This window comes from Calidris pugnax, unplaced genomic scaffold, assembly GCF_001431845.1.
Source record: "Calidris pugnax isolate Ruff unplaced genomic scaffold, ASM143184v1 scaffold9, whole genome shotgun sequence".
In the NCBI taxonomy this organism is placed as follows: Eukaryota; Metazoa; Chordata; class Aves; order Charadriiformes; family Scolopacidae; genus Calidris; species Calidris pugnax.
Window position 1 is genome coordinate 8,326,646 of NW_015090778.1, and position 10,451 is coordinate 8,337,096.

Below are 10,451 nucleotides of genomic sequence, written 5' to 3' on the forward strand. Positions count from 1 at the left end.
CCCGGGGCTGACCCCGACCCGAGGCACTGGAGCTGGTCAAACTCAATTAGATGCTGTGTGCTGCATCTGGGTCAGGCCAGGCAGCCCGTTCCCCCCCCGCCTCGGCCCCTTCCGAGGCTCCCGGGCTCACCGCTTGTGTGTCCTACCACATTCTTTCTTTCTGAGGCTCTTCCCCTGGATTTAGTGCTGCCGGGAGGGAGGGCGGCAGAGCCAGGAGCAAGCAGGCAGAGCCCCATCACCACTTGGTGTGAAGGCACGGGGCTGCAACAGCGCATTTCCCATGTAGCCAAGAATCCAGAGGCACACGAGGAAACCAGAGGTTTTACATCTGGCTGGGGGTGAGGAAGCACTGATTTCTTCCTCCCACCTCCGTCTCCGTGCAGGCTGGAAGGGAGGGCAATGAACGCTGGGTCTCACTCTCCCAAAGCCCCTCAAAGAGCCAGGCTGCAAGGATGGGAGCACCAGAAACGGGGACGCATCCAGGCATCAGCTGTGACCCGGCGGCTCGATGTCACTTGGCCAAACAACTCAACTGCAATTAGGAAGCAAGGAACTGACGAGGCTGGAAAAGCTCGGAGGCACAGCCCCCTTGGAAGCCACAGCTCTCGGCTCGGCCGCCCGACCCTGCCACGAGGTGCCACGGGGCCAAGGGGTCCCCAGGACGTGAGAGAGGGCCAGGACCCCCCGTGCAGGCAGGGCAGAGCTCAACCTGCCCCGAGTGCCAAACCAAGCGGCTCCCGGCGCCTCGGTGGGCTTTGCCACCCGGGGCTGACCCCGACCCGAGGCACTGGAGCTGGTCAAACTCAATTAGATGCTGTGTGCTGCATCTGGGTCAGGCCAGGCAGCCTGTCCCCCCCCCGCCTCGGCCCCTTCCGAGGCTCCCGGGCTCACCGCTTGTGTGTCCTACCACATTCTTTCTTTCTGAGGCTCTTCCCCTGGATTTAGTGCTGCCGGGAGGGAGGGCGGCAGAGCCAGGAGCAAGCAGGCAGAGCCCCATCACCACTTGGTGTGAAGGCATCTCTGGGGGTTTCTGCTTCTGCCCCAGGCCCAGCTCCTGTGCTGGGCTGAGCAGGGATCACACCCACGGGAAACAAAACCATCTAAACCTGATGTGTTTCCATAGAATCATAGAATGGTTTGGGTTGGAAGGGACCTTAAAGACCATCCAGTTCTAACCCCCTGCCCTGGGCAGGGACACCTCCCACCACACCAGGTTGCTCCAAGCCCCCTCCAACCTGGCCTTGAACCCCTCCAGGGATGGGGCAGCCACAGCTTCTCTGGGCAACCTGGGCCAGGCTCTCACTACCCTCACACCAAAGGATTTCTTCCCCACATCTCAGCTCAATCTCCCCTCTTTCTTTGTCAAACCCTTCCCCCTTGTCCTGTGGCTCCGCTTCCTGATCCAGAGTCCCTCCCTATCTCTCCTGGAGCCCCTTTAGGGACTGGAAGGGGCTCTAAGGTCTCTCTGGAGCCTTCTCTTCTCCAGGCTGAACCCCCCCAGCTCTCTCAGCCTGTCCCCACAGCAGAGGGGCTCCAGCCCTCTGACCATTTTCGTGGCCCTCCACTAAACCCATTTCAACAGGTCCATGTCTTTCCTGTGCTGAGGACTCCAGAACTGGACACAGTGCTCCAGGTGGGGTCTCATCCAACTCCCTGCATCCACCATGGCAGCCAGTTTCACAATTTAATCTCACACTGTTTGAAAAAGTCCCTGTTTCTGCTTCTTTCCAACCTGTTGCTGATAGTACAGACGGAGACAAAGGCGTGACCACTGCCTTCTCAGCTGCTTTATGAAACTCAGCAGCTTCTAGACCCAGGCTGCAAGGACAGTCTTTAGCAGAGCTCCAGAGCATCCTTCCTGGGAGAGTTTCACAGCTCACGGCCACTCGATGCCACAGCCCATCCATGCAGGCGAGGAGGAAATTCAGATGGACAGTGAGCATCAGGGAGATAAAGGGGACTTGTAGGCGCAGCCAACGCTGTGATAGCTGGAAGAAAAAACACTTCTCAGCCATCAGAAGCCAACAGCCCCAGACCCCGTGTGCAGGGGAGGAGGAAATTCAGATGGATAGTGAGCACCCAGGGAGATAAAAGGTGCCAACACCATGACAGCTGGAAGAAAAACCACTTCTGGCCATCAGAAGCCAACAGCCCCAGACCCCGTGGTCGATCTCAGCCAGCAGCACGGTGCCCATCAGCTCCTCGGATGGGGAACAAAGATGACTGGAGCCAGCTGAAACAGTGTAGTTAATTTCTAGGGGCAGGGACTAGAATTACCTGAGCTGGAAGTTAGCCCGGACACAGGGATTAGCACCCTCAACCCTTGTAAGAGGAGTCAGGGGAACTTTCCATGACCTTCAGCACGAGGAGGGGGTTGAGGAACAGAGCAGCACCTGGGGGGATGCAGCTGATGCCAAGGGAAGCTCAGCACAAACTGAGCAGCCATCACTGGTGGGTGACCACACAGTCATCCTTCCTACCACAGTTAGAGGAGATCAACAGCAGCGTGGAGCTGGATGCCAAGCAAAGCAGCACCTGGGAGGACGTGGTTGATGCCGAGGGAAGCTCAGGACATGCTGAGCAGCCATCACTGGTGGGTGACCACACGGTCATCCTTCCTACCACAGTTAGAGGAGACCAACAGCAGCATGGAGCTGGATGCCAAGAGGTTCTGTGTACTGAGCCTCATCCTACCAGAGATTTTGAGTGCTCTCCTGCCTGTTTTCTCTCTGGTAGGGTGGAGTGTCCTCTTTGGGGGTCTCAGCAGAGCCAAACCACCTCCTTAGGCTCTCTGCACACCTCTTCTTCCAGGTAATTGCATCTCCTGCCTTCTGCTCACTAACCCAGTGCAGGAGGGGTTGGGCCCTCCCAACAGAGCTTCCCCCAGGCTGGAGATGCAGATGTTTCCTCACTTCTTTAACTCTGAGCTGGAACATGTCAACGCTTGGGTACTTCTCCCCAACAAGGGCTTCCAAAACAATCCCGTTCAGCCAGTGCAGAAGTGTTTAAATAAGATGGAAAGATGCTGGTGGATGGTACTAAACGTTACGGTACAAGATGGTGAAAGCAGAAATTAAACGTTAACAACAAAACGCAACATCTGAGAGCCCAAAGATGCACACGTGAGCCTACACACACACACACACACAGACCATCAGATAAACACGGAAGTCAAAACAACTGGATTTGATATTTTCCCATAAAAGGCTTCCCCAGAGAGCACGGGCTGCGGGAGGGAGCCCTTTTCCAAGGGGCAGTGTCAGAACAAATCAGCCTGGCTTTCTGAAGTTTTCAGCAAAAAAAAAAAGATCCCAGTAGAGAGAGAGAGAAATAAATAAAGAGCCAACTTCCCCTCGTGACGTTGCGCTTGAACCTGAACACCTCTCAGCAGGGGAAGGTGTGAGAAGGGCAGTTGTGGTCAGACCTGATCCCACTACTCACATCCCAGTTTCCAGCCACCGACTTTGTGCAAGGAAGGTGTCAGGATGCCTGGAGGTCCCCAGGTGGGATTTTCTTATGCAAAGCTTGGGCACGGATGCTCGACAGCGGGGAAAACAACCACGTGAGGTTTCCAAAGCTCCCCCGGGGCAGCGATGGGAAGTTTCTCCTCGATCTCCCACCAGAGACGTACCCGGCAGCGGCCTCGAGCCTGGGGGAGTTTGAGCTGGGATCTTTATATCTCTGCAACAGATGGTGTTGCAACAGAAAGAGCACGTTCTGAATCTCCTCACTTCCAGGAAGCAAGAAGGATGGTCTTGCCATGCATGAAGGCAACCGGCGATTTCTTTCGCTGAAAGATTTCCTCCTGCAGAATCGCATCATTCGATGAAAGAAACGCCAAGAATAATTCACTTCCTCAGGCAACTCTATTTATATTCTCACTGCGGGCACCGTCCTGCTCACGTACTCCCCGGGGAGTCGCAAGGGCTCAGGAGGGCTCAGCTTGGAAGTTAACATGTTTAACGCCAAACCATGAAAAACTGAATTTCCCAGGAGGTGGGTTAGGCAGGAGACAGGCAGAGACACTGTCACAGTCCTTGGGGTGACCCTGGTCCTACAGACCCTGCACGAACAGCCCCCCTGACCCACACGGGGCTTTGTAACGGGGTAAGACCCCCCCCAATGCCCAACCCCAGCAACGCAACTTTAACTGCAACTTAATCCACTTCCTTTCCATAATACCTGCAGGTAATGAGAATTTGCAGAGATTTATGGCCACAACAACCGCCCCTGCTCCCCCTCGCCAGCCTCTGCTGCTTCCCTGAGAAAGCAGTTTGGGTTACCTCAATATTCTCCAGGGGAAAAGCATAATTAGCAGCTCAGGAGTTTTAATGCCTATGTCAGGGAGGGGGCTCACGGGGGGTTATTCTCAGGTTTTTCTGATCACTTGCTGTTGGCTCTGAACCCTTTGGAAAGGCACCAGCTCCCTTCCCCCCTCCCCAGACCTAACTGCTCTTATTATAGACTTCAAAAGGTCGGGGTGAAACCCTAGCTGGGCTGCGGTGAACAGACGTACTGGTGGTGATGGTGTGGCTGGGGGGCAGCCCAAGACCCCAGACTCAAGGCAATTCCTCCCAGGAGCCCCCCCAAAGGCAGCAGAGCCGACGGCAGGAGGACGGGGCTATGTGCATAGGTGAGGATCTGCAAGACCTGACCTTGAAGGAGGACTAGTGGTTTAAGGAGGGTGAATCTGCTGCTTCTCTGACAATTATCACAATTTTTGCCATAAATGGGCTCTCGCCCCAGCCAGCTGGAGCTTCTTGCTGCTTTTCACGAGTCCCGGCTCTATGAATTCAACTGACAAGATCTTGGACAGTCGAAGCCATATTTTCAAGATTGCTCAGCACCAGCAGGCAGGGCCAGGGGAGCCCCGCTTTCCAAGCGCCCCAGGCCCAGGCAGAGCCATGGGGTGGATGAAGACGGTGCCAATCTCCTCCAGGCTCCTGCTCCCCAGGGACTGGGGAATGAAGCTGCACTGAAGAGGAGAACAGGTTCTATTCACTTCTGAACCTCCCCAGTATATCCCTGTGCAGATCACGGGATCTGCCGAGGGAAGAGTCCAATAGAACCCCAAGTATTTATTTTGATGCTTTCTAATGGGAATCACAGAATCATCTAGGCTGGAAGAGACCCTCGGGATCATCAAGTCCAACCATCCACCCTACTCCAAAGTTCTCCCCTACACCATATCCCCCAACACCACATCTAAACGGTTCTTAAACACAGCCAGGGATGGTGACTCAACCCCCTCCCTGGGCAGCCTATTCCAATGGGGAATGGGGTTGACGACTTCTACGCCAACTCAGGACCTCACCCCATCATCAGGAAAGGACACGAAACCTGGAGATGAGCTTCTCCGCTGACCCAAAATAATAACCCTTTGGGGTTTATTTAAGGAGAAAGAGGGGGAAGAGCCCAGCTGCAGCTCTTTGCACTCAGATCTTGCTGGGGGGGTACTCTGGACAGTGCCATCCCTGGATGGTGCCATCCATCAGGTGTGCACACTAGATGGCACTCCACCTCGCCAGGAGAGGACAGTGAGCAAAAGACAAGGCTGCAAGACCTCTGCCAGCACCTCTGGTGGGGGTTCATCTGTTTTGGGTGCTACTTAACCCCCAGCACAGCCCAACAAGCTCAGACTCCATCTACCTCCTCATCTCTGTGCTGGAGAGAGGTGCCACACACTCCCAACCCTGCTGCTGCTCCATCCCTGCAGCAAAGGGCAGCCACTTCCCTCCCACTTTACAGATAGGAAAACTGAGGCACACCATGGTATCTCCCCAGCAGTAGGGCGCCAACCTTCAAACTATTTCACACCTTTACCAAAATCCCTGGGAGTATCCAAATCCAGGTCACACACAACGGCAGCAGCAAAGAACATGAGCACCAGAACCAGGGACTGTCTTTTCACAACTCAGTGAGTCCAGCCCTGATCTCGGCAGCATTTCCAATGAGCTCCTTCTTCCCCTTGCTCTTTCCCAGTGAGGAGACGTCCCTTCAACCACCCATAAACACACCTCATCCTCCATCTCCGACACCTCCTTGGCCAGGAGACCAGTGCTCCTCAAACAACCAACACTCTCCGCCGACTTTGGGCCTGTCCCAACCTATCTCCAGCTGTTGTTTACAGCGAATTACCTGCGCTTTGGGGCCAAGACCATCTTTTGTTCCCTTTTTATCCAGCACCTGGCACCGTGAGCAGCTCAGTACCGGGAGGTGTCTGATTGCACAGCTAATAAATAAACAAGGACCTTGATCCTCTTCGGCATGTGGTTGTCCAAGGCTGCAATTTCCAGAGAAACTGCTGCAGGCTGCGCTTGATGCTATTAGTAATTCAGATGTGTTCGGGAGATGAGATGTTCCCAGGACGAGGAGCAGGTGCTGCTCAACCAGCCCTTCCTACGGGCAGGCGTGCACGCAGCAGGGAGCGGAGAACCCAAACCGGCTCCATGTCCAACAGCACAACCCCCTTTCTGGGGTGGGCACAGCCTGAACACAAAGATGGGGTGTTCCTTGCAGAGGATGGCTGAGCTGGTGGAGAAGGTGGAGGAGAAGACCACCGTAAGGCAACTCCTGCTACATCATCTCCCTCCCGCGGGGGGTTATGCAGCAAGGGCTTTCCTCCTGGTGCCCGTTGGGTCCTGCTCCACTTTCCATGGATTGTCCTTGCTCCCCTGAAGTCTCCCCTGGCAGCATCCACACGCTCCTACGCCACTTCCAGCGCTCCCAGACAGCGCTGTCAAATGACAGTGACCACAAAACCCGGTGGACCTCCGGGCCATCCGCTGCTGCAGGAACCGCCCAGCTTCTCCATCCCCAGGGCTCCCATTTCATCCCAGTTTGAGGCACAGAGGCTGGGAAGCGGCACAAGAAGGTGGGATGCAGCTGCTCCCAGCTGCTGTAAGCATGTCCCCCCCAAAAAACCCTCCTTTTCCTCCACCCCAGAACCTCTTCAGAAACCGAGATGTTCTCTGTTCCCTCAGAAACATCAGTGCTTGCCTGTATTAAAAAGAAAAAAACCCAACACAAAAGCCTTGGAGAAAAATCCCAAGAGGACATTAATTAGGAGACAGAACTCCCCAGCTCTGGAAGCATCAGGGAGGAGCGATACTTAAACTCCCAACCTGACGGAGTAACTTTGAATCAGCTTTCATCTTCCCCGGGATCGGGTGTAATCTAATGACATTAGCTTGGCTTCGCTCTAGTGAAATTGGCATCGGCGCTACAGAGGCAGGGAGATTAAAACATATGAAATAAATGTTCCCGGGGTGACTGACAGTATAATGACATTCCAACAGGCAGCTCAATCAGCGCGAGACTAACAAAGGATCAGAGGGAACCAGCCAGACTCACAATATCACCCGCAAATACAGAGATATATATATTTATATTTTTTTTTTCATCCAGACATTATTATTTTTTTTTTTTTTTTTAAATTAAAGGGTTCTCTATTAAGAAATACTTCAAAATAAGGCTTTTTTTTTTTTTCATCCAGACATTATTATTTATTTTTTTTTTTTAACTTGGCTGTCTTAGCCCCTGTTCTGGGAGTTTTCCTCAGGCTGTATTCGGGGTGGGGGACGGCAGTTGAACTCTATCAAAAACCCGTGCTCACCTGCTATTGAACTCTGCTGGCTCAATAGCCTTGTTCAGGGCTGGAGCGGAGATTTCTGCGCTGGGAAGTCAATGGGAGCATTGTGGGCTGCACCCCCCCCTCTCCTTTTGTCCCTGTATGAAAAGAGGACTCACAAGCCCAAAACAGAGAGAGCCGCCGCTTTGGGCACGCAACTTCCCTTGATATTCAAGCCACACACGGAGGTGTCACACTTACCAAATTAAATCACTCGGCTTGTTTTTTGTCAAACCAGCCTCCCGGTAGGACAGCCGCCTCCTCGCCCAGGCTGTGAGAGCCCAGCCATTATTCCACTTGATCAGCGTTTCCCTGCATGGTGTGCCACCCTGGTAGGTGACAGGACCTTCACGTGCCAAACCCGTGCCTCCCGAGCTGCTGCTGCCCCTCAGGTGCCACCATCCCAGGTGCTTCGGGGGCATCATCCTCCTGCCGCGGCCGCAGCTCAGCCCCCACCCACCCTCACACCCTCCAACAAGCGGCTCTCACCGGAGCTACTCTTTTATTTCCAGGAGGAACCAGGGTTCCCCTCGAGCCTGAGACCCCACAGCCACCCTGCCATGCTGTGGCATCCTTGTGACAGCCCACCTCTGTGTGACACCGGCATCGACCATCAGCCTTTTCCCCATTTGGCTTTTCCCCATTTCCAAGACAACAACCAAGAGGGGGGTTTTGTTCTTTTTTGTTCCCTTGGACGGGGCACTCGCTGCTGGTTCCTGCGGGCGCCGAAAGCAAAGCCAAGTGTTTATACCTTGTAATGATGCTGTTTAGTCTGACTCGCTGGGGAACAGAAATGCACGTGAAACCTAAGCCTCTGATGCCAAAGATAAGGAATCAGAACCCCTGGCAAACATCTGGCCGCTTCCCCGGCACTGAACTCTCCGCTGAGATTACAACCAACCCCTGGAGAGAAGAGGGATAGTTTTTTTTAAAAAAACATAAGTATTTATGAACAGGCTGGTAACTGGTTATCAGCGGGCTGGCACCACAGCTCTGCCATCACGATGGGACTCCGCGCGTTAAGGAAAGATTACTCAATACGAGCGAAGCCGGCAAGATTAGGTCTCAAAGGAATAATCCCATACAAAGAATTCACTGTACCTCAGCCTCCACAGGGCTCATAAAAAAAAAGAAAAAAAAAAAAGAAAAAAAACTTCCTTTAATTTATAAGATAGTTGGCAGTTAAGATAGACCGGTATCATAGCCTGCTCCTAAACTGAGGTGTTACAAAAAAAAAAAAAAAAAAAAGAAAAAAAAAAAAGATGAAATTCAGTACATCAAATACCAGAACAAACAAACTGCAGCAATTAATGGGAGAGCTCATGTACCAAACTCTAAAACATAATGATTACACAAACAGCCTGCAGGGCAGCACCTCGAATGAGTAAGAGCTGCAAGATCAAGACCAAACCTCTGGAAAATTAAATCCCCTCCACCAAGGACTGTACTATGCCCTAAATGCCTGTGGCTCCTCCTCTGTCTAGGTCCTCGCTCAAGCACTGCTTCCAGAAGCGGGTCTATTCCGCTGCCATCTGCTCCTCAAGGCTTCCAGAGCATCTTTGATAAACGAGCTTTTCTGCATATCCACCACAGATTTCAGTAGATGCCACCCCGAAGCCACGGGTTTATTTTTCAAAGTCCAGACTCGGCGAGAGTTCTCGAGGTTTTTCAGATTCACTTTTAACGTTTCCTTTCTGATGGGGGGTCAGCGTGTGGAAATCGGATAAGCGCGCACTAAAAATACAGTTCTGTAGACAGCTTCAGCCCACACGAGAGGAAATCTGTCTTCTTGGAGAACCCACACTCTGCCGCCTGCAAAAACCCCAGCGCGTTCCCGGCACCGGCGGATACACAAGGAAGCTCATCACTTCCACGTGTTAAGACTTTTTACATAAACACTCGGACTGTCAGTACTATCCTACTCCACATTTCCATACCGTCACCGCAAGCCCAGCCAAAATCATCCTCTCCTCCCTGCTAATGGCTGGGCTTAACATGAAAGCAAAACAAGCTCCGGGGGTACCCGAAATCCTCGCCTTTTTCACTTGTTCATTCAAGAAAGCCACAAACGCAGCCACAATCTGCGAATGAGCAGTTTCGCCCCCACCCAAACCAACGCCCCCCCATAGGGATCTGCCAGAAGACGCTCCTCTATTAACTTTAAAACACAGGAGGAAAACATCTAAACAGCACTAATGAGACTGCTGCCCCTCGGCTTTAACGTTTTACCCTCCCCTTTTAAAGGGGACACCTTCCATTTGGTTGAATGAAACGCTAATTAACTGAAAGAAGAACCCCATCTACCTTTTTGCTCGTTTCCTGGGCAAGGTGAGCGCTTGGGTTGCGCTCCTGGAACTGACATTTTGGGTTACTTATTACCGGGCTGCCGAAACGTTTGCATGGGAAATATGGGTTTTTATTATTTTTTCTCCACACTGAATGTAGGAAAGTGCCTTTTAACGGTGGCATCTCCGGGCTGGGAGTTGCGGGAGGTGACAATGAGATGCTTGGGAAGGGGAGGCAGCCAGGGCTGGGAGTTAGATCAGCCACAGGTTTGACAAAGCCCCCCCCCCCCCCAGAAAAGCTGGGGAGCAGTAGGATGGTGGGGGGCTTGTGCTTCTCGGGCAAGGGAGGGGTTAGCTTTGCCTCGGCACCCCCGTGCAGTCCCCGGGGCGTTGGGGCACCCACCGCTCTTCCCATTGCCCCCACCACACAGGCAGCACCCTGGGCTGGAGGGAGGAATCCCCCGGGGGTGGGGACACACACACACACACTGCCCTGGGGGAGGAGGGCTGGGGGGCGCAGGGAGAGGAAGGGTGGG

The 10,451-nt window shown here is 53.4% G+C and overlaps 1 protein-coding gene across 1 annotated transcript in view; it reads right to left on the reverse strand.

The window, feature by feature from the left end:
* The window catches only part of LOC106894095 (heparan sulfate glucosamine 3-O-sulfotransferase 3B1-like), a 35,346-nt gene that overhangs the window by 23,768 nt on the left and 1,127 nt on the right, over positions 1-10,451 (reverse strand). The gene's annotated exons all lie outside the window — the stretch shown is intronic.